The sequence below is a fragment of the Lissotriton vulgaris genome, unplaced genomic scaffold (genome assembly GCF_964263255.1).
Source record: "Lissotriton vulgaris unplaced genomic scaffold, aLisVul1.2 SCAFFOLD_3641, whole genome shotgun sequence".
Classification (NCBI taxonomy): Eukaryota; Metazoa; Chordata; class Amphibia; order Caudata; family Salamandridae; genus Lissotriton; species Lissotriton vulgaris.
The window spans coordinates 179,203-203,029 of NW_028245639.1; the positions used below are offsets into that span (position 1 = coordinate 179,203).

Genomic DNA, 23,827 nt, shown 5'->3' on the forward strand with positions numbered 1-23,827 from the left:
TCTGGTTCTTGTTGTGCCATTCGTGCTCCCCAGTGGGTTACATGCCGCTTTCACAAATAATAACCATATTGTCCCAAGTGAGTTGTGGAACCTTGTCCTCCAAGCACCAGCATCTTATCCCTCCAATGAAAAAGCTCCCAGTACTGACAACCCAGAGCCGGTTGACACTGCAGCAGGTCTGTGAAAACAGCAGGGCTCTTTCCGCGGTCGAGGCGGAACCGCCTAACATCAAAACAACAAGGTGCCTGCTGAGGAAGAGCCCACTACTGGAAGGTATTGTCTGTATAATCTTTACTGAAGGTACTGCATGCAAGAAAGATCAATGCACACCCTGAAAATGTCCTGCTCCTCCGACGCGTTTCGTGCAAGACTGCACTTAATCATGGGCTGCAGGCTTTTGGTTTGCAGAAGCGGCCATGTGTTTTTGAAGCACCTGTGTGATTGAGATCCCCGCCTCAGTGGGCGTATCCACAGCAAGTGGAATTCTGGTTCTTATGGTGCCATTCGCGCTCCCCAGTGGGTTACATGCCGCTTTCACGAATAATAACTGTGTTGTCCCAAGTGGGTTGTGGAACCTCGTCCTCCAAGCACCAGCATCTTATCCCTCCAATGAAACAGCTCCCAGTACCGACGCCGCAGAGCCGGTTGACACCGCAGCAGGTCTGTGAAAACAGCAGGGCTCTTTCCGCGGTCGAGGCGGAACCGCCTAACATCAAAACAACAAGGTGCCTGCTGAGGAAGAGCCCACTACTGGAAGGTATTGTCTGTATAATCTTTACTGAAGGTACTGCATGCAAGAAAGATCGCTGCACACCCTGAAAATGTCCTGCTACCCCAACGCGTTTCGTGCAAGACTGCACTTAATCATGGGCTGCGGGCTTTTGGTTTGCAGAAGCGGCCATGTGTTTTTGAAGCACCTGTGTGATTGAGATCCCCGCCTCAGTGGGCGTATCCACAGCAAGTGGAATTCTGGTTCTTGTGGTGCCATTCGTGCTCCCCAGTGGGTTACATGCCGCTTTCACAAATAATAACCATATTGTCCCAAGTGAGTTGTGGAACCTTGTCCTCCAAGCACCAGCATCTTATCCCTCCAATGAAAAAGCTCCCAGTACTAACAACCCAGAGCCGGTTGACACCGCAGCAGGTCTGTGAAAACAGCAGGGCTCTTTCCGCGGTCCAGGCTGAACCGCCTAACATCAAAACAACAAGGTGCCTGCTGAGGAAGAGCCCACTACTGAAAGGTATTGTCTGTATAATCTTTACTGAAGGTACTGCATGCAAGAAAGATCAATGCACACCCTGAAAATGTCCAGCTCCCCCGACACATTTCGTGCAAGACTGTACTTAATCATGGACTGCGGGCTTTTGGTTTGCAGAAGCGGCCATGTGTTTTTGAAGCACCTGTGTGATTGAGATCCCCGCCTCAGTGGGCGTATCCACAGCAAGTGGAATTCTGGTTCTTGTGGTGCCATTCGTGCTCCCCAGTGGGTTACGTGCTGCTTTCACAAATAATAACCATATTGTCCCAAGTGAGTTGTGGAACCTCGTCCTCCAAGCACCAGCATCTTATCCCTCCAATGAAACAGCTCCCAGTACCGACGCCGCAGAGCCGGCTGACACCGCAGCAGGTCTGTGAAAACAGCAGGGCTCTTTCCGCGGTCCTGGCGGAACCGCCTAACATCAAAACAACAAGGTGCCTGCTGAGGAAGAGCCCACTACTGGAAGGTATTGTCTGTATAATCTTTACTGAAGGTACTGCATTCAAGAAAGATCGCTGCACACCCTGAAAATGTCCTGCTCCCCCGTCGCGTTTCGTGCAAGACTGCACTTAATCATGGGCTGCGGGCTTTTGGTTTGCAGAAGCGGCCATGTGTTTTTGAAGCACCTGTGTGATTGAGATCCCCCCCTCAGTGGGCGTATCCACAGCAAGTGGAATTCTGGTTCTTGTGGTGCCATTCGTGCTCCCCAGTGGGTTACACGCCGCTTTCACAAATAATAACCATATTGTCCCAAGTGAGTTGTGGATCCTCCTCCTCCAAGCACCAGCATCTTATCCCTCCAATGAAACAGCTCCCAGTACCGACGCCGCAGAGCCGGTTGACACCGCAGCAGGTCTGTGAAAACAGCAGGGCTCTTTCCGCGGTCCAGGCGGAACCGCCTAACATCAAAACAACAAGGTGCCTGCTGAGGAAGAGCCCACTACTGGAAGGTATTGTCTGTATAATCTTTACTGAAGGTACTGCATGCAAGAAAGATCGCTGCACACCCTGAAAATGTCCTGCTGCCCGACGCGTTTCGTGCAAGACTGTACTTAATCATGTGCTGCGGGCTTTTGGTTTGCAGAAGCGGCCATGTGTTTTTGAAGCACCTGTGTGATTGAGATTCCCGCCTCAGTGGGGGTATCCACAGCAAGTGGAATTCTGGTTCTTGTGGTGCCATTTGTGCTCCCCAGTGGGTTACACGCCGCTTTCACAAATAATAACCATATTGTCCCAAGTGAGTTGTGGATCCTCGTCCTCCAAGCACCAGCATCTTATCCCTCCAATGAAACAGCTCCCAGTACCGACGCCGCAGAGCCGGTTGACACTGCAGCAGGTCTGTGAAAACAGCAGGGCTCCTTCCGCGGTCCAGGCGGAACCGCCTAACATCAAAACAACAAGGTGCCTGCTGAGGAAGAGCCCACTACTGGAAGGTATTGTCTGTATAATCTTTACTGAAGGTACTGCATGCAAGAAAGATCGCTGCACACGGTCAAAACAAGTGAAAGTGCAAAGTTCAAAAAGCGCAAAATGGTTAGAATATCAATATTAACCACACAAGATTAACCAATCACCTGACACCCTAAAGACTGAGCCCAGTCTATCTATAGTAGGGTTGATTTGAGGCTGTTGGTAGTATAACACATTAATCAATCTAAATCAGTGCATAATATTTTTTACTACTAGAGAACACAAATGTATACAAAGGCAGGGAATTACTTAAGAAGTTTTGAGGTAGACACGATTATTTGACATTCATTATCCAAATAGAACAGTAGAATAGTGGGGAAGACATGACTCTAATCACAATCAACGTTGGAGAGTTCTAATACGAAAATGAATACGAATCATGTGCAAACTGTTCCATAAATAAATATGAAAGTTCTTTGTAATAATCAGAAGGTACATATTTAATAATTAATCAATTTTCAGCAAAAACATGAGCATAGACAATAAAAAACCCTAAAATACATGTCAAAGTGCGAGTCAGTGTGGAGTTAAAACAATAAATAAATAAATATTTAGTTAATAGCTTCCTAAAACCACTATCTAAAAAATTATCTGTGAAATTGAATTACTACTCTGCACTGTGTATAAAGGGGGATAAGTTGACTATCATACCTAGCCTAATGTAAACAGGTTTAAAGATCTTCCGTCACGTTAAGTCCCCTCGGCTGCTTAGTGTTTAGCTGTAAAATATACCTGGTTTCCAGTTTGCACAATTTCGCTTCCCTATTGCCCCCATGTCTGCTTGCCAGGACTTTATCAACTACGTAAAATCTGAGTTCCCTGTTGCTGCTCTGGTGATGTTGTCTAAAATGACGTGCTACAGGGTAGGTATTGTCTTGTGAGATAATTGCACGTAGATGCTGTAATATACGCTTGTGAACAGGCAACTTCGTGCTCCCCACATATCGCACTGAGCACGGACATTCCAAAACATAAATTGCAAAATCTGTTTTACAGGTTTGGGTCTTGGTGATCATATGTTCTTGGTCACCGGAACCATCCCTATAGCTAGTATGGTTAACTCCATGTGTACAGGCTTTGCAAGACTTGCATTTGTAAAAGTCTCCCCTATTATGCAACCAAGATGTTTTCGCCACGACCTCTGGGCCAGTATCCACCAGCCTGTCCCTCATGTTGGGAGCTTTGCTGTACATAATAGAGGCCCGCTTGGGTAGTAGGTGCCCAATTACCAGGTCTTTAAGTAGAATGTGCCAATTTTTGTTAACCATTTTGCGTCTGTCCTTATGCTGAGAGCAATACCTTGTGATAAACCTGAAAGTATTAGTAGTATCAATGACACATGATTCAATTATCCCATTGTCTATTCCAACTTCCGTTGATGTATCATATTTGGACAATAAGGATTGGCGACTAAAGCCTGAAGATTTGTATATGGCTATGTCAATGGTCTTCTGTGTATACCCTCTTTCAAGGAATCTTTCAGAGCTAATAGCTTGAGCCTCGTGTAACTCTTGCTCATTGCTGCAAAGCATTCGAAGGCGTAACATCTCACCGTACGGGATACTCATGATCAAATGAGAAGGATGTGTGCTTCCCGCATGTAATGTTGTGTTGCCGGCAGTGCTTTTGTGTGATAATCTACTCTCTAACCTGTTGTTATACACATATACTTCTGTGTCAAGGAAGGGGACCTGTTGTTGACTCATGGTGACTCTAAAGTGGATGTTAAGTTGATTATCATTAAGACGTTCAACAAACTTTGCCACCTCTTCTTGACTACCCCTCCAAATTACAACTGGTCATCAATGAATCAATGCCATGTAATGACTTGATTCATCATTTCGTACTGAAAGCATGTTTTGAGGACCAGTTCCTCCCAAGCCCCCATATATATATATATCAGACTCTCCAGGGGTACCATGCCCCACGAATCATCTCACTACAGATATAGTCATGACTACTTTTACAGTTTATGACGCAGTTTGAGCCATGCAACCACCAGTGTCTTGAATTACCACATCGGAACACACTTACAACTATTTGGATATGTTGTATTGCACTTTATTCAGATTTTTCTAAGTATGTGACGATAACATATTTAAATCTTTTATAATCGTGTTGCAATGACTTAATTGTACACCAATGTCGACAGTTTACACTTATCATGAGATAAATTATGGCAATTATTCAAACGCAGTCTTTTTACTATGTCAATGGCACACACTGTGTCGTGCAGATTCTGACCTCTATATTACTTCCTGGATTCAGGAACTGGTCATGTGACCAATACCCCGAGAGGTCGAAATGCGTCTGTTTTTGCCATCGTAACGAATAACTAATACTTACTACAGCAATCGCAGTGGCTCGTTGTTCCCCGCTGAAGCATTGTTTTGGGGGATGCTCGGTGATATATATATTTATATATTTCAAGACTTTTCTTGCGTTCACAAAAACAATGTAGAGCCCAACTCCGTATGCGTGATTTTGTTTTATTTATAAAATAGCAAACAAACGCCCGACGTGTTTCGGTGCAGCCGCACCTTGGTCATGGGTAACTGATAGTTTGTAAACAGTGGAAACATATAGTGCTTGTGCATTACAATAGATGTAGGACTATCTGCCCCACCACAATCTGGAAGACATACACAACATGGCATCCATTTAGAAGTGGTCTCATGTCTTATATCAACATCTTGTCGATTTTGACTTCCTGTCTTAAACATAACAATGCTTTTACTTTCAATGTGTTTTTATCACATAATATTCTCAAATGAGTATTGTTCTCATTAAACACAATAAATGGTGATTTCGCCAAAAGGTAATATTGCTACAATATACAATTCAGCCCCAGTGGGCATTTTTCATGCACATATCATTCAATGTTTTGAAAAATTAATTAAAAAAAATATGAAATTAAATTCAATTAAATCCCGCCCTACTGGGCCTTTAATTTCAAAATTTGAGAAAAAGTAACTCATAATGTTTATCCATCACTACAAAAGTATAGCATTCTCATACAAATAAATTCATCAAAATGACAGTTGCAATGTGCACATGTTGGTCATTCTTCTTCATGGTACGCTGACAGTTTCGTCTCCTACAAAAAATACAGAAACAGTGCCATCACTATAGTGTGTGTGAATATTTTAAAAAAAACTTTGGCTTCTTATTTATAAAACATTATACATCTGAGCTTACACTGTAAAGCAGGTTCTATTCAATAACAGTTAACCCAGATGGACTGACATTTTCTCATCATTATTCAGTCCCAACGGGTGTACTGTATCATATTTGATAATCATTTTGGACTCCAAATGTCTCAACTCTCTTGTTCTATTCCCTCTCTGATTTTGGAATTCTGTCTAGGGCACAAAACTGTAGAATATTAATGTTTTTACCATGCAATTCTTTAAAATGCCTTGCAATCGGATATTGCTTATCCTCAATGATAAATGCCCTGGTGTGTTCCAGAACTCCTTTCTTCACTTGATGAATGGTACTCCCAATGTGTACTAATGGCCAAGGACAGCTAGGCGCATAAACACAATAGTCTGATTTACATGTCAATTGTTTCTTAATGACATAAGGTTTATGATTTTTAGAGACTGTAAACTCCTTCAGCTTTACACTGTTTTTGCACGCCTTACATGAGTTACATGTAAAAAATCCTTTGATTGCTCGTTTTTTTTTCTTTTAGCGTGCTACTGCAAAGAATATCTTTTAAAACTGTGCATTTTCTGAATGTTATTTTTGGTTGACATGCCAATATTTTTTCAAAAATTTTCTAACTTGCCATGACTGATCAGAGTAAGTGGTAATAAACCTTGTAGGTTCCTCTTCCTCTTGTGTAATAGATCTTGGATTTAATAGATCTTCCCTCAAAACTATTTTAACCTTACTACAAGCTTGTTTTATAATCTTATTCGAGTGCGTTCTTTCCAAATATTTTTCTTTCATATTCGACATTTCAGGTTCGAAATCTGATTCTGAGCTACAATTTCTTTTCGCCCGTAAAAGCTCACCATAAGGTATGCTGTGATTCAGATTCCTTGGGTGGCAACTCTATGCATGCAGGAGGTTATTCCCTGCTGTTATCTTACGGATCAGCCTACTCTCCAATTTGCCCTCTTGTACCTCCAAAACCACATCTAGAAATTCAATTGTTTCTTTGTCTATGGTACGAGTGAAAGTTAGATTACAGTCATTTTCATTCAATGTGGCAACAAATTGCATTGCGTCATCCTTTGTCCCCCTCCAAATACAGAAAACATCATCTATTTACCTTGCCCAGAGGACAACATTCTGGGAAAAGGCCAAGATGTTACTGGCCACCTGCTCCTCCCACCAGCCAAGGTACAGACCTGCATAGCTGGGGGCGAAGCAGGTTCCCATCGCCGCCCCCGGGCCTGGCAATACATGACGTGGTCAAACAGAAAGTAGTTGTTCGAGAGACATATTTGCATCATACATAACAAAATTTCAGTGTGCAAGAAATTTTTCACATCCTGTGTTTAAGAAAGTGTTGATTAGCCTTGATACCCAAATTGTGTGGTATACACACATATATAGGCTATTGACATCTAGTGTCATTAGCCACATGTCAACCTCCCACTGTACCTTTTCAATAACCCTTAAAAATCTCGAGTATCCTGTAAGTAGGACGGGAGTTTCTGGACGTAGGGATGCAAGAAGTGGTCTATGTATTTTTAAGTATTCTCATAGTTGCTACTTATGGAGGACACACCAGGTCGTTCAGGAGAATTAGCAATGTCTTGGGTAATAGATATAATGCCGCAAGTTTTGGATGGTCACATTCAAGAAATTTAAACTCCTCATCTGAAAGCAATTTTTCACATTTCCAAAGTAATAATTGCAATTGATAATCATTATTGCTTTTATCATAACTGGTTTGATCACTAATATCATAGCTGTCAGTGTCTTCTAGCTGTCTTTTACCTTTGTTAAGGTACATATTGATAGGCCAAACCACTACGTTCCCGCCCTTATCAGACTTTTTAATAGCCACCTCCTTATTATTCTGTAGTTCTTCAACTGCCATTTGTTGTTTTTGGTTAAGATTGTTGTGTTTGGGCCTGCCAGATTTCCCAAGTTTTTTAAATTCCTTAATTCCTCCTTTCTAAAACACTTCAATTATTTAATTGTGTATTTGTGGCTAGATTTTGGTTTAAACTTGCTGTCACTTGTACAATCAAAAATGATCCTTTCTTCAGTTAAACAATCCTCCAAACTTGAGTCATAATCATCACCTCTTTCCAACCCTCTCATTGTTTGCAAAAGATCTATATCTCTGATTGTTAAATCGTTAGGGTTAGTAGAAAATACTGGGATATTGTTCTTTCTATTTTGAAACCATTTTCGCAACTTCAATTTTCTTACAAAAGGAAAGATATTGATTCTCCCTTCATTATAATTAAAACTACTTGTCAGACAAAATGTGAGACCTAATGACAAGACATCAACTTGATCAGGCATTAACTGAATGTTAGATACATTTACCACAGTATGAGTGTCCTTCATTTTTTGTCCGTCTTGCCCCTTGTCGTCATTCCTACGTAGGCATCCAGTACACCGTGTTTCTTTGCGCCTTTTCTGCTTCCTCCTCTGGCGCCTAGACCTCGACTTGGCTATTCTTGCGGACCTTGGCTTGCCAGCCCTTGTCGGCCCTGTGCCATTAGTGAGAACTCCTTTAAAATATTGGATTTTACTCCCTTATTGTCCAGTGACCTTCCTGTGGATTCTTCCAATCTCACCGGTCTAGTACTTGTTTCCAATGAAGCATTACCGCCCCCCCTTGTCTCTGTTATTGTCTCGACTGAATGTCCAGATTGAGTATTTTCTGGGGTTCCCAATATCTTCTGATTGAGTTCTCTTAAATAATTAAATTTTCAACTAAACGTAAAAATCTGGCCCCGTTCATAGTCCAAATGGTCGCAGTGATATTTGCTTCGTTTTTTCAATTTTATTTCTTCTTCTGCCTTTTCTAATCTTAAGGTTAGTTTTTTCATTTCTGTTTCAAAATCATTCTCTGAGTATTGAGTTTTCAATTGGGCGGTAATTTGATCAATTTCTATGGCTAATCTCAATGTGTCTTTGAGTGCATATTTAATGAGCAGTTTTAACATCACAGTCGAGCACTGATGATTATTCAATACCCATTCTTCAATTAATTCAGGGTCCGGGTCACTAATTTAATAATTTTTTAATTAATTTTTCAAAAAGTGGAATGATATTTGCATGAAATATGCCCACTGGGGCTGAGTTGCATATTGTAGCAATATTACCTTGTGGCGAAATCACCATTTATTGTGTTTAATGAGAACAATACTCATTTGAAATAATATATGATAAAAACACATTGAAAGTAAAAGCACTGTTATGTTTAAGACAGGAAGTCAAAATCCACAAGATGTTGATATAAGACACGAGACCACTACAAAATGTCTTCCAGATTGTGTTGGGGCAGGTAGTCCTACCTCTCTTGTAATGCAAAAGCACTATATGTTTGCACTGTTTACAAACTGTCAGTTAACCGTGACCAGGTTGCGGCTGCACCGAAACGCTTTGGGCGTTTGTTTGCTATTTTGTAAATATAACAAAATCACACATACAGAGTTCGGCTCAAGATTGTTATATATATATATATATATATATATATATATATATATATATATATATATATATATATATATATATATATATATATATATATATATATATATATATATATATATATTATATATATATATTTCTATTTATATATATATATATGAGTCCAAACAAACGATCTTGAACCTCCAGCATGTGGCGAACAAAGACCAGCGAATCCCAAAGTAAGGCAAGGTGACTTTATTGCACCAGGTTCAAAAAGCACGCAGCGGACTGACGCGTTTCGGGCGGATGCCCTTGATCACAGTGAAATGCAATTTAAAATGCCTTATTCTTATATGCTATAGTGCACACCATGTGACATATAAGCATAAAAGACATACTCTAAGGTGAACATGGCTCCATGAATGGAAATTCGTAAGGTCCCCTTTCATTCAAATTACTATGCAATAATACCACAATGATAATTCAAAACAAACATATCCCTGATTACATTCATTAATGAAAATGTATACCTGCATGAATGCAGAAAGAAATTATATGTTCTAACACGCTAGGTAAATACAGTACTAATGGTTTAAAAAATAGTTAGCAGCATAATATAGATGTGCAAAGTATCGCATTTGTAAACAATGGAAATTGTGCTAATAGTTTGTCATATACTAAAAGTAATATCTCATATACTTAAAATCTGCTTGGAAATATCATATTTCCTAAAAACTATTCTTTCCTTTTATGGAGTGTGCAAAATATCGCAATGTAAACAAGTTAATTTGTGCATCATATGCTAATAATTTAAGTACTGTTGTAGCTAGATCTAGAATCTGGGAAACCAACTTAATTCCCATTGGGGACATCTATTTTAGATGGCAGCCACAATTTGTTAAAAGGCCAAAGGCCTAGGCCTGAGAAGGTGGTTGAATGTAATAGAAAAAATGAATATGTTGAAGGGGAATGACTGCCATGGTATAGTGAATCATACTAATACAGCTGGATTTAATAAGCCAGAGCTGTATTACCCTGTGTCATAAAAATGATTGGGAAAATCTAAAGAATAAGATAAAAGAGAAGAACATTTCAAATTCTATCATTACAGAAAAGTACTGGTGAGGGTCGGGGCAATCAGGACTGGGATGTTAAAATCTCAGATGCCTGACCAAAATTTCAATATTGGTCAGCACCCCCTTATTCTTCGCTGAGCCCTACAAAAAATGATAAAGGTCCTCCGTAGTATTAAGTCCATTGGGAACCTTGCTATCTAGTTCTAGAATCATTTTTGATTGAAGTTGTCGTAGCATTTTGTCCCTGTCTCCCCCTCTGCGTGGTTTGGGTACAGAGGTGAGCACAAAATAAGTGAGACACTGTAGGTTGTTGTTATGTACGCTTTTAAAGTTTCTCGCGACAGGGTACGAACTGCCATTGTTGACAATTGCACGCAGATGCTGCAATATTCTGGCATGCACCTATAGCCTGGTGCTGCCAACATAACTCAGGCCACAGGTGCACCCCAGAACATAAACAGCATACTCCGTCTTGCAACTGTAGTTTCCTTTGATGGACAATGGAACATGACTGAAGGGGGTGTTGTACTGGGTGGTGTTTATGCCAAACTTGCACGCCCTGCAACTTGAACATTTAAAAAACCCCGGCAGGGGTTTAAACCAAGATGTGCTCTTGGGTAGGTCAGGAAAAGGATTGGAAACTAATGTCCTCATAGAGGGGCCCCTACGAAACGTAACATTAGGATTGCTGGGGAGTTGGGATGACAGAACTCCATCTGTCATTAATATAGGCCAACTCTTAGTCAGGATAGCTCTTATTTTTCTTTCCTGACAGCTGAATGGTGTAATAAACCTAATGTTACAATTTGCTGGATCTTTCCTCATGTCACTAGTGGAAGGTTTAGGCAGGAAAAGCGACTCTCTAGTCTTTTGTTTGGTTTTATTAACTGCCTTATTGAGTATCTTATCACTGTACCCTCTGGCCTTGAATCTGACCAGTGCGTCAGAAGTACATTTGAGAAATTCTTCTTCACTGTTACAGATTCGTTTAAGGTGAAGTATTTCTCCATAGGGTATGTTATATATGACATGACGTGGATGGGCACTACTCGAGTGGAGAGTCGAATTCCCCGCCGTGCTTTTCCTATGGAGGTGGTAGATAGTTTATTGCCTTTTGAAGACACCCTAACATCTAGGAAGTCTACAGCATGTTTGCTGAAATTTGATGTGCACCTCAAGTTTACTGAGTTAGTGTTAAGGCTTGAAACAAAAGTTTTGGCACCCTTCCAAATGAAAAACACGTCGTTAATGTAACGAACCCATAATGCTACATGTTCCGAAAATGTCTGAAGTTGTTCCCCCATGAGAACCCACGTCACCCACCAGCCTACGTGCAAGCACGCATATCTGGGGGAAAAGCAGGCCCCCATGGCTACACCCCTTTTCTGTAGGTACACATCTTTACCAAAGACAAAGTAATTGTGGTGGAGACACCATGTTACAAATTCTAATAGCATTTTGTTGTGGTTATAACAATGGAGAGGTCTTGTGCCCAAAAAATATTCTAGCGCTATCAGGCCCGTATGATGTTCAATGCTCGTATAAAGAGTTTCTATGTCCAAAGTTATAAACAATGAATTTGCTGTCCATGGAGTGTCTTTGATAGAAGTAGGTAATTTGGTCACCAGGTCTTGCAGGAAATAGTCGACAAATTGCGCCAAATGTTCTGCCATACTGCCTATGGCAGAAATTATCGGTCTGCCCGGAGTTGGTAGGGTTCCCTTATGTATTTTTGGTATTAGGTAAAACCTGGACATGATCGGTTGGTCAACATTTAAAAACTTGAATTCCTGCATAGATATTAGGCCTTCTCTTCTATATTTGTGGAGCAGCTTTTTTAAGGAGTCTCTGGCCTGATCATATTGTTTCATATTTGAGATCTGGTAACATGTGGTATCTGACAGTTGCCTATTGGCTTCAGCAATGTATTGTACTTGAGGCCAAACCACAATGTTGCCCCCCTTATCAGAGCTACACACAATGTTCTTGTGATCATTTTTAAGTTTCAATATGAGGGCCCAATATTGCATTTCTTTATGACTTTTAATTCTTTTTCGATGTTGCACCTGGTGATATAGTTTCTTCAGGTCTGATGTGACTACCTCATAAAAAGAATCGATAAGAGTCTCTAGGCATAGTTGGTATGAAGCAAGAGTGGGTTTGAATGGGCTCATACCCGCACCTGATTGCTCAATGTCTGCTTCCACTAGCTCTTGTAGCGTGGACAAGTTGTAATCCATGTGGCTGTTGTCATTGCCCATATGTTGCAAGGTTAATAAAGCTTTTGCATCCCGGGCCTGAAGAGTTGTACCAGAAAATTCTATATTAATCTCCGTGCTGTTGTTCAATCCGTCTTTTATGTTGAAAAACTTGTGTAGTTTAAATTTTCGTATATGGCGAAAAACATCAATCCTGGTGGAAGTATAACTAAAGTCTGTCAAAGGGCAATGTGATAATCCCAGGCCTAATAGTTGGTTTTCCGCTGTAGTAAGCATGGTAGTTGATAAATTCACAATTGTGTTGTCCTTTATTTCTTTTTGCACCAGTATTGATTCTTCTTTTTGCTGTTTGCATTTGTGTTTTTTCCGGCGTTCTTTGCGTCGTCTGTTGATTCTGGCACTTTTTGTTGCTGTGGTTGTCGCCGATTGCGTGGGCGCAGAGTTTGGAGGCGTGCACTTATTAAAAAATCAACTTCCTCGCCTAGGTCAAGTACCATTTGGGGCCCTCCAGTTGTTGTATTGGTTGACCTACTGTCATCCGAGTAGAGACTGCTATTAATTAAGTCAGTGTCACTGGTCCCAGGAGCAGACTCTGCATGATTGTTGCGATGGTCCCCCATTGAGGTGGACGATGTGCTTGCGGGGGCCATTTTTTGATTAATTTTCATTTGTTTTGCATACATATTTTCACTGAAAAAACAGTTTTCAGGGGTGTTATAGTTAGCTGGACCACTTGTACAAAACCATTTAAATTCCCCCGTTATAGTTAGTTCAGCTAACTATAACTCGCGCGACCGCAATGCACTGCTGATGAGCCTTGTTGCAAAATCATCCTGTACCCTCAACTTTTTCAGACGGATACTGGTGGTAACTGAGTCTGACTAACCAGTCCTAGAGGCAGTGCTATGTTAAAGGACACTTAGAATACAGTGAAAACACCTACATACACTAGGGAACACTATGCGTTGGGGTCTTCCTGTGATTAGCATGACCTCCTCTGTAAGCCCCTAGTATATAATAGGGCAGGGGGATTAAAACTACCTATTAAAACGCGCCACATGGTGTGTTTGCACATGTCACCTCAGGCCCCGTCCCCTCCCTTCAACACTGTGCAAACACGCTCTGTGGCCATTTTAAGTTGGGAGATTAAGTCTCCTTGAATCCTGGGGGTCCCTAGGGTCCAACTAACCCACTAGGTACCTCCAGTAAGCGGCACAGAGCTGCATTGCAGAGAGATGGGGGGTGGTGGTCCCCGGGGCTGGGGGTCCATTACGGACCCCCTATTTTGAATATGTAGAGCCCCGGGGAGTTGTCGTCCCCGGGGCGTTTTTATTTTTTATTTTTAAACACAAGTCCCGGGGGTTGGCGGTTTCCGGGGCTGCGGCCTTTGAGCCCCCCCACCCATTCAGTTGAGAAGCCCCGGGTGGGTGACGGTCCCTGGGGCTTGGCTTGGGGGGGCCTTTGAGACCCCCAACCATTTTTTCTATATGCCCGGGGGGCTGGCGGTACCCAGGGCCGGCGGGGGGAGAGGGGTGAGCCCCCGGCACATATTTTTTAAAAGCCTTGGGGGTGGCGGTCTCCGAGGCTGGGGGACCCCCCATTACTATGTAACAATTGCCTCCTGGACTTTTTTTTTTTTAACTCTTTATTCGTGACTGTCGCAGGATGTTATACATTTCTTTACTTTTCTCATTATATCACATGTCAGTCTTTTCCATTTTCTTTACCATCAACTTTTGATAACATATCCTTTCAAACATGAGTCTTTTGTCTTATAGTTCCCCGGATATTTCTCAGTTTTGTTCTTTAAACACCATAATCATGACTCACATAAGTGCTAAACCCCAACTGTCCCTCTCTCCCCGCCCACCCACCCCCGTCTCCTGGTCGTTCTCTCTTATACACTCTACATTCCGGGCCAAGGTGCCGTGGTCTACCTGAAAATTGTTAAAGGCTCTAGGTCCGGTCTAGCCCACGTGAGTGATAATGGTGCTCGTGAACCCCGGCCGCCCCCTACTATATGTATGTGTTCACCCCACCGGGTCTCTCGAACTGGTCAGGTCTATCTCTTCCAATTCGATCATCATTAAGTCCCATTCCTGTGCTATAGGGTATTTGCAAAGGCCTTTGTCCTCCTCTTCCCGCAGCGCCGCGGATTCGGCTTTGCCCCATTTCAGCAAATCAACTCGCCACATTTCTACCTGCGGGGCCCTGGGCGATTTCCATCTCATAGTGAGCACCCTGATTGCCAACAAGAGTGCCAGGTCCGTGAATTTCAGTTGTGCTTTACATGTTTTGGGTTGTTTCCTGTTCCCTATCAGGCAGGCTAATGCCCCCTCAGGGATCCGGAGTGTTGTTATGGAGTGTAACGTGTGTTTGATCGTCCCCCACTAAGGGTGTAACTTCGGGCATGTCCATAGCATGTGAAGAATATGTGCCTCATCTTATTGACATCTTGGGCAGCAGTGTGCAGTGGCAGGGAACATCCTATGGAGTCTCTGGGGCGTGAGGTATGCTCTATGGAGAATCATGGCCTGTATGAACTGAAACTTAACATTCCTAGATACTCTCCTGTGATGTTCGAGAATAATTTTCCACTCCCCGTCCGTTATGGTTTCTCCCGAGTCTGCAGTCCAGTTCTCTCTAAGTGTGGTGATCGGTGACGTCACATGTTCTCTGATACCGACATACAGCCATTTCACCAGGTGTCCCCCGTACCCATATAGTGTAGGAGGTGCACTAATTCATGTTGTTCTGGTTTCGTACATTGTGGAGCCCAAGCTCGCCGTACGTACCACGTCACCGAGGCGTGTATTAGGTATAAGCGCGGTGGCGCTCCAGTGGCTTGCATAAATGAAACGTGATCCAGTATGGTGTCGTCACCGAACAGGTCTCCCACTCTGTCCACCCCGGCCTCCGTCCAGGGACGTAGTCTGCGTTGTGTTAGGGTCCCCTGTGGTGTCGGGAGTCCCAGAAGGGGGATATTATCTGCGTATGGAGAGGTCTCAGCCCCCCCACCCATTCAGTTGAGAAGCCTCGGGGGGTGACGGTCCCTGGGGCTTGGGGGGGCCTTTGAGACCCCCAACCATTTTTTCTATATGCCCGGGGGGCTGGCGGTACCCAGGGCCGGCGGGGGGAGAGGGGTGAGCCCCCGGCACATATTTTTTAAAAGCCTTGGGGGTGGCGGTCTCTGAGGCTGGGGGACCCCCCATTACTATATAACAATTGCCTCATGGACTTTTTTTTTTAAAACTCTTTATTCGTGACTGTCGCAGGATGTTATACATTTCTTTACTTTTCTCATTATATCACATGTCAGTCTTTTCCATTTTCTTTACCATCAACTTTTGATAACATATCCTTTCAAACATGAGTCTTTTGTCTTATAGTTCCCCGGATATTTCTCAGTTTTGTTCTTTAAACACCATAATCATGACTCACATAAGTGCTAAACCCCAACTGTCCCTCTCTCCCCGCCCACCCACCCCCCGTCTCCTGGTCGTTCTCTCTTATACACTCTACATTCCGGGCCAAGGTGCCGTGGTCTACCTGAAAATTGTTAAAGGCTCTAGGTCCGGTCTAGCCCACGTGAGTGATAATGGTGCTCGTGAACCCCGGCCGCCCCCTATTATATGTATGTGTTCACCCCACCGGGTCTCTCGAACTGGTCAGGTCTATCTCTTCCAATTCGATCATCATTAAGTCCCATTCCTGTGCTATAGGGTATTTGCAAAGGCCTTTGTCCTCCTCTTCCCGCAGCGCCGCGGATTCGGCTTTGCCCCATTTCAGCAAATCAACTCGCCACATTTCTACCTGCGGGGCCCTGGGCGATTTCCATCTCATAGTGAGCACCCTGATTGCCAACAAGAGTGCCAGGTCCGTGAATTTCAGTTGTGCTTTACATGTTTTGGGTCGTTTCCTGTTCCCTATCAGGCAGGCTAATGCCCCCTCAGGGATCCAGAGTGTTGTTATGGAGTGTAACGTGTGTTTGATCGTCCCCCAGTAAGTGTGTAACTTCGGGCATGTCCATAGCATGTGAAGAATATGTGCCTCATCTTATTGACATCTTGGGCAGCAGTGTGCAGTGGCAGGGAACATCCTATGGAGTCTCTGGGGCGTGAGGTATGCTCTATGGAGAATCATTGCCTGTATGAACTGAAACTTAACATTCCTAGATACTCTCCTGTGATGTTCGAGAATAATTTTCCACTCCCCGTCCGTTATGGTTTCTCCCGAGTCTGCAGTCCAGTTCTCTCTAAGTGTGGTGATCGGTGACGTCACATGTTCTCTGATACCGACATACAGCCATTTCACCAGGTGTCCCCTCGTACCCATATAGTGTATGAGGTGCACTAATTCATGTTGTTCTGGTTTCGTACATTGTGGAGAACAAAGCTCGCCGTACGTAGTGCGTCACCGAGGCGTGTATTAGGTATAAGCGCAATGGCGCTCCTGTGGCTTGCACAAATGAAGCGTGATCCAGTATGGTGTCGTCACCGAACAGGTCTCCCACTCTGTCCACCCCGGCCTCCGTCCAGGGACGTAGTCTGCGTTGTGTTAGGGTCCCCTGTGGTGTCGGGAGTCCCAGAAGGGGGATATTATCTGCGTATGGAGAGGTCTCAGCCGTGTATGACAGTGCTTTCCTCCAGCAGGTCAGAGCCACATGTAGGAGGGGGTGGCAGTGTCTGGGGATCCTAGCATTGGGTAAGAGGAGGGAGTGTAGTTCCCCACGTGCTAATTTGTCCGTCGTGTAAGCGATCTCATGTAGATCTCTGCCCGCCACCCATCGGGTCAACCATTGGAGCTGGCTGGCATAGTAGTAACTTCGCAGATCTGGCACGCCCAGGCCCCCCCGTCTGGTGTTCAATTGCAGTTTTTTAAGGCTTATTCGTCTTCTCCCCGAGCCCCAGATAAGGTTGATCAGTAATGTATTTAGTGTGGTGAAAATTTGTCGCGGGAGCCGGACCGGCAGGTTTACAAAATAATACAGTATGCGGGGGAGCAGGACCATCTTCGAGACAGCCACTCGCCCCATTACCGATAGGGGCAGGGACGCCCAGAAGCCTATACTACCGCGTAGGCCAGTAATGGCCTTACGGATATTACCGACAATTTGATTCTGGTATACATTTATCCCGAGATATTTAAACGTGGTCGGTGCCACCTGGATGTCATAGGCACCGAACCGTATATGGGGGGGCTGTTGTCCGTCTCGGAAGAAGAAACCTAGAGACTTTCCCGGATTTATAGCCAAGCCAGATATGGTCTCAAAGCGTCTGAATGCAGTCGCCAGGAGTGAGTGGTCCCCCCGCAGGTTCCGGAGAAACACCAAGATATCGTCGGCATATATAGAGACCATGTGGTTGGTGCCTCCCACTGGTATGCCTTCCTCCTCAGCTCTATTTCGGAGCGCAATAGCCAGGGGCTCCAGCGTCAGTACAAACAGTAGCGGCGACAGTGGGCAGCCCTGTCGGGTGCCCATGTGGACTTCATAACTGTCCGATGTGTGTCTTGCCGTGCGCGCCCTGGCCGTCGGTCCTGTATATAATAAGCGGATCCATTTTATAAGGGCCTCCGGGAAACCAAAGCGATGCAGGACTTCGAACATGAAGTCCCACGTCAGGGAGTCAAACGCATGGCGTAGGTCCAGGGCTATACAGCCAGCGTGTGGTAAGTTATGGGGGTTAGTTGTCATAAGGGCGTGGAGTCGTCTCGAATTTTGGGAGGTGCTCCTCTCTGGGAGGAAGCCACATTGATCAGTATGGATCAGGCCAGGGAGGTGGTGTTGGATCCGCATGGCAATAGCCTTACTAAGGATCTTATACTCCGTGGAGAGCATGGAGAGGGGCCTGTAGTTACTCACATCTTGGGCGTCCCTACCGGGTTTCGGGATAGATATCACCAAAGCCTGCATGGTGGTAGCCGGGAGGTGGCCAACTTCGTAAGCGGTGTTGTATATTTTCTCCAGTACGGGGGCCAGCACGTCAGCATACGTTTGATAAAACTTCCCTGGCAGGCCATCCATGCCCGGAGTCTTGCCTCGGTTAAGTGTGTGGATTGCTATCTTTATTTCGTGCTGTGTTATAGGCCCAGCTAAGGCCGCCTGGATTCCCGGGGCCAACACTGGGAGTGTTAGCTCTCCCAGGAATTCCGCCATTTCGTCCCCGGCATCTACAGAGGGGGGAGCATAGAGGTTCTCCAGGTGAGTCTTAAATACAGTGTTAATTCCCAGTTGTGTGTGCACCTGTTCGCCTGCTGCGTTCCGGATAGTCGTTATTGTAGGGCTCTCTGGGGTATCTTGGACCAGCCGAGCAAGTAGAGCACCGGACCTGTCCGCCTCCGCCTGTTGGCGTTTCAGATAGGTCCCATAATCCATTCCCCTCAGGGTTTCCAGCAATTCAGCATGTTCAATATTACACAGTTGTAGATCAGCTTTTCGGTCGGGGTCCTGCCCTGCCGCATTTTCAAGCTCACACAAGCGCTTCTCCACGTCGCATTATTTACCATGGAGTTCCTGTCTGGCTCCCACTAGTCGGCCTATAGCAGCCCCCGTATTACAGCTTTCATTGCATCCCACACAATCAGATTGGAGGACGTAGAGTCCCAGTTTGTATCGAAGTAATCAGTCAAGGTGTCAGCTATATGTGTTCTAAAGGGGCCATCCACAAGCAGCGTGGGGTTAAGTCTCCAGGTAGGGACTGGTGAGGGTACCTTTCCCCAGTGTAGGTCAAGTGTTAGTGGGCGGTGGTCTGAAAATGTTTGAGCAAGGTAATCCGATGTGACACATCTAGCCATGACGGAGTTGGAGCATACAAACCTATCTAATCAGGTATGTAGGTTGTGCACAGGGGAGTAGCATGAGTATTCTTTGTGTGTGGGGTGCAGTGCGCACCAGATGTCAGCCAACCGCCAACCCTGGAGCCATGTCCCAAATGATTCTGACAGTTTATGTATACCCGCCGCCTGGAGGGGGGGGGGTGTGACCTGTCGAGGGACACATCTAGTATCATGTTCCAGTCGCCTCCCAAAATCCAGGGGACATCTACCCAGTCCGCCAATGCCCGGCCCACTGCAGCAAGAAATCTATCTTGGTCGAAATTCGGAGCATAGATGCTGCCCAAGACTACCACCTCCCCGTCCAGGGTGCCCCTCACCAATATATAGCGCCCTTGTTCGTCAGTTCGCCTCTCTAGTTCCACAAACGGAGTGCCGTGGCGTACCCATATCGTGGCTCCTCTGGAGAAGGCAGAGTATGTTGTGGAGAATATAGTACCCCTCCATTTCTGCCTCGGAGTGTGTTAAGTGTGACTCCAGTAAGAACACTATATGTGCCTTTTGTCTAAGCAAGAAAGCATGTACTCTGTGTCTCTTCTGCACCGCCCCCAGCCCTCTCACATTCCAGGTGACCAGCCTATACTTTCCTTTTTCGTCAGCCATATCCCTCTGTAGGTGTCGCAAGGAGTGTTCCCATATGTCTTAGCAAGTGATTCCTCATCGTCAACCAGGAGACAGTTCCCTCCCTATCCCAAACCCCAACTGTGAAGGCGCAGCCTCTAAACCCTGCTGTGCCGAACCATAAACTTTGAAACGTAAGTAAACAGGTTACAGTGCATACGCTAATGGGGGGTCGACCAAGCATGTGCCGTGTCCATAGAGCCATACTCGGTCAGGTCGCCGGCTCAACGGCGCTGCCGGGAGAGTTCTCTCGAATTTGCTCAGTATATGTAGCCACGTCTTGTGGAGGGGGGGGGGGAAGCAGAGGAATAGGGGAGGGGAGGGCGGGGAATAAGGGTGGCCACTTCCTAATACAGCAACAAGCTGCATCCATGTGTCTTATGAGTACTGGAGGTGAATGAACCTCATCCGACAAGCCATGTACATAGGTCTCTGCCCCCATCCGAGTCCAAGCCACATAGTGTTCGCCAGCAAAAAAAAGGGGGGACCACATATATATTCCATGCAAACATAGTTGTCCCCTCCCTCACCTCCGCCGCCCCCCTTTGCCTCCTGGACTTGGCCCACCCGGGGGCTAAATATTAACGAAGCACAGGCGCTCGCACTTCTTTTTTTTTTTCTCGGCAGGATACGTGCACCCTGCACGAATTTTGCAGAATAAAAAAAAAAATAACCATTTCTTTGGCCCGGGGGGTACTTGTGGGACCCCCTAAGCAGGCCTCGGGTGTCAGGGTATTTCTACCCTGCCCCCTTTTCGCATTTTGCCCATTTCTTTTACAGATTTCTTGTGCCTCGGTTCTACCGAAGCACAAGATGGCTGCCAACACTTCCTGATTTGGAGTTGTGACAGCCAATTAGCATATAGGTCGTGATCGGGAGGGTGCGCGGATCCTGGGCGGCCATGGATATATATGTGTTTTTACATTTGATTTTCTCAGCAACTACTATACGGATTTACACCATTTAACAACAATGCCTCTTTGTGAACCAAGGGCTACCTCTTTGCCAAATTTGGGGTAATTCTGTTCAGCAGTTCGGGCTGTAGCTGTGTCTAAAGTTTCTTAAGGGAAATTGCATGGGGAAAACACGTTTTGGGACCTCCCTTTTTTCTCGGCCCCCGTTTGACGAATCACTCTGAAACTTTAAGGATAGGAGCGGACCGGAGCACCCTACGAGTTTTGAAAATTTCGCGAAGATTCATCAACCAGCGCTAAAGTTATGCTTAAGACTAATGATGAGTATCCCCTGGAAGAGAAGGTGGCATATTCTGCCACCAACTGGCCATGATTGATTCAGGGGATCGGACTGGGAGGGTTTTGCGGTGGAGGAGTGGAATGTGGCTTGGCTCGTCTTCTGACCGCCCAACCCTCGGGGTCGGGGTAAACCGCATCCATGGCCGCGCAGAGGTTGCTGAACTTGCGGGCCCTCTGGCCAGAATTGGGTAGGTGCGGTTGGTAGCCCCTTCCGTAGCCACAAAAGGAACGAAAAGCAGACACAGGTCGGGATGTTGTGGTGAGGCCCAAGATAATAGGCTGCCTGAACGAATGAACAGACTAGTGATGTCTTGTGGCAGATAGCCTTACAATCAAGGTCACAGCTCAAAGAAGTGCTAAGTGAAATGTTTGGTGTGACTCAAGCTTCACCTTTTGTGTGTTTCAAAGTGAATTTGGCAGGATCAAAGTGTAACCCTTTCAGGTTCTAATGTGAATCAAGGGCACAGTCTACCAATATCTGCATGGTATTTTGTTCAACAGAGCCACATTTTCCTATCCACTCCTCCGTCCCTCCTACATTGCACAACAAGGAACACTATAAGACACTAGATCTTCTGTGATTGAGCTGTGATCCCAGATGTAGTTACAGCACTTACTGAATGAACTGTTATACCACAAGAGTAGAGGTCAATATTATCTGGGGTGGGGGGAGTGGGGATTGAAAGGGTGGTGATTTCGCAAAGATTTAAATAATCTTTTCGAAGCATGATTAAGACTTCGCACCTGTTCAGGGTATGGAACAATCACTACCATCTCCTGTCCAATGGGGATGGAACAGGAAAAGATGCTCTGGGCAATAGCTTGCTTAATCTCCACAACGGCCCCTCGCGGCGGGATGCCTGGCTTTCACCTTGCGGATACCCTGCTGGGGTTATCTCACAGGGGAATACCAGGACGGGTTCCCTAAGTAAGCGCTTAGAGACTGGTTGGTGATTTGCGCTATATAAATTCCTGTACATTTACATTTACATTTACATCACTGATGTGTATATGTGGGTGTGTGAGCATACACAAGACAAGTAGGGGTTACTATTTAATTACCAATCAACGAAGAAACATACCCTTGTTCAATATTGTGGAGAAAGACTCGGAATTTACCTTGAACACGTTATAGGAATGAAGATGATCTTACCTGGTGGAGGAGTGACTGTGAAGTATGTCTCCATCACTGACAAATTAGAAAAACATATACATTAGTGCAAGTTATACATGTAAAAACAAAGACTATAACTGGAAAACAACTGTGAAGGTGTTGTATAAACTCCTAAACCAGGAAGCTTAACAATTAAGGTAAGTACACAACCTCTCCAATCTTCATTCTCCTCTGTCAAACTCATGACCTAGGAGGAAATTACAAGGCTCGCCATAAAAGCCAAGGCATAATTAATGTCTTGCTTTCATATGAAATAGTTCCCAACACTCTAAAACACACCACCATCACATCCTTCTAACGAAATCCTAGGCGAGACCCTCAGCATCAATGAAAATATCTATATACTTACCATTTTAGCTGCTTACACAACAAAAACAACTGACTCAAAATAAATCATAATAATTGCACTGATTGGGCAGTGGGCTTTTAATCATAATACTTTTTCATCTCTAAAAGTTTAATTGTGTCTTGCTGTATGGAATTTACACTTTATGACTAAGACCAATGACATTTGATAACTGGGGCTTTCCGCTCATTCACTCTTTGAGGATATAGGGCAGTGGGCTTTTAATCATAATACTTTTTCATCTCTAAAAGTTTAATTGTGTCTTGCTGTATGGAATTTACACTTTATGACTAAGACCAATGACATTTGATAACTGGGGCTTTCCGCTCATTCACTCTTTGAGGATATAATTCTGGGCCGGAGGAGGAACCCAAATTAGCCCTGGCAATTTTCTTGAACCAGATCCTGGGGAAACACTGCCTGGCTCCGGGAGGATGGAAACGATTGCGACAATTGAATGACCACCATTGCTACAAACGCGTTGGGATGAACCTAATGGCCGAACTGACTAGAGACATTAATTTAAAACTTACTGAGTGGAAAGATATTTGTTTGTTATCTGAAAATGAATATCGTTATCTGAGAGTGCAGAATCTCCAATATCCCTGTATCTATATTCTTCCCGAAGATACACAAAGAGGGGGTTTTCCCCCAAGGGAGACCAATTATCTCAGGTATGGGGTCCCCCACTGAGGGTATCGCTGAATACGTTGATCTTAAGCTACAGTCTTTTGTACAAAACCTGCCATCCTGCATCCGTGATAGTAAGGATTCCCTGACCAAACTTAAAGATTTCAGCTGGTCTAATGACCTACTCTTTGTAACCTTTGACGTGGTCAGTCTTTACACATGTATTGATCATCGATTTGGTATCACGGCCATTAGATCTTTTCTTGATAAGGGTGGGGCTGATTACTTTGAGCATCACCAAATGATCATTGAAATGATTGAACTCATTCTTAC

At 44.5% G+C, this 23,827-nt stretch overlaps 1 long non-coding RNA gene across 1 annotated transcript; it reads right to left on the minus strand.

Annotated features, from left to right (window-relative positions):
• Positions 1 to 5,198: 5,198 nt before the first annotated feature.
• LOC147666330 (uncharacterized) lies at positions 5,199 to 22,536 on the minus strand. Its single transcript, XR_015304840.1, has 2 exons — positions 22,498 to 22,536; positions 5,199 to 5,826 (listed from the first exon to the last, which is right to left on the minus strand). It is a non-coding gene; the product is annotated as an uncharacterized LOC147666330 (long non-coding RNA).
• Positions 22,537 to 23,827: the final 1,291 nt, after the last annotated feature.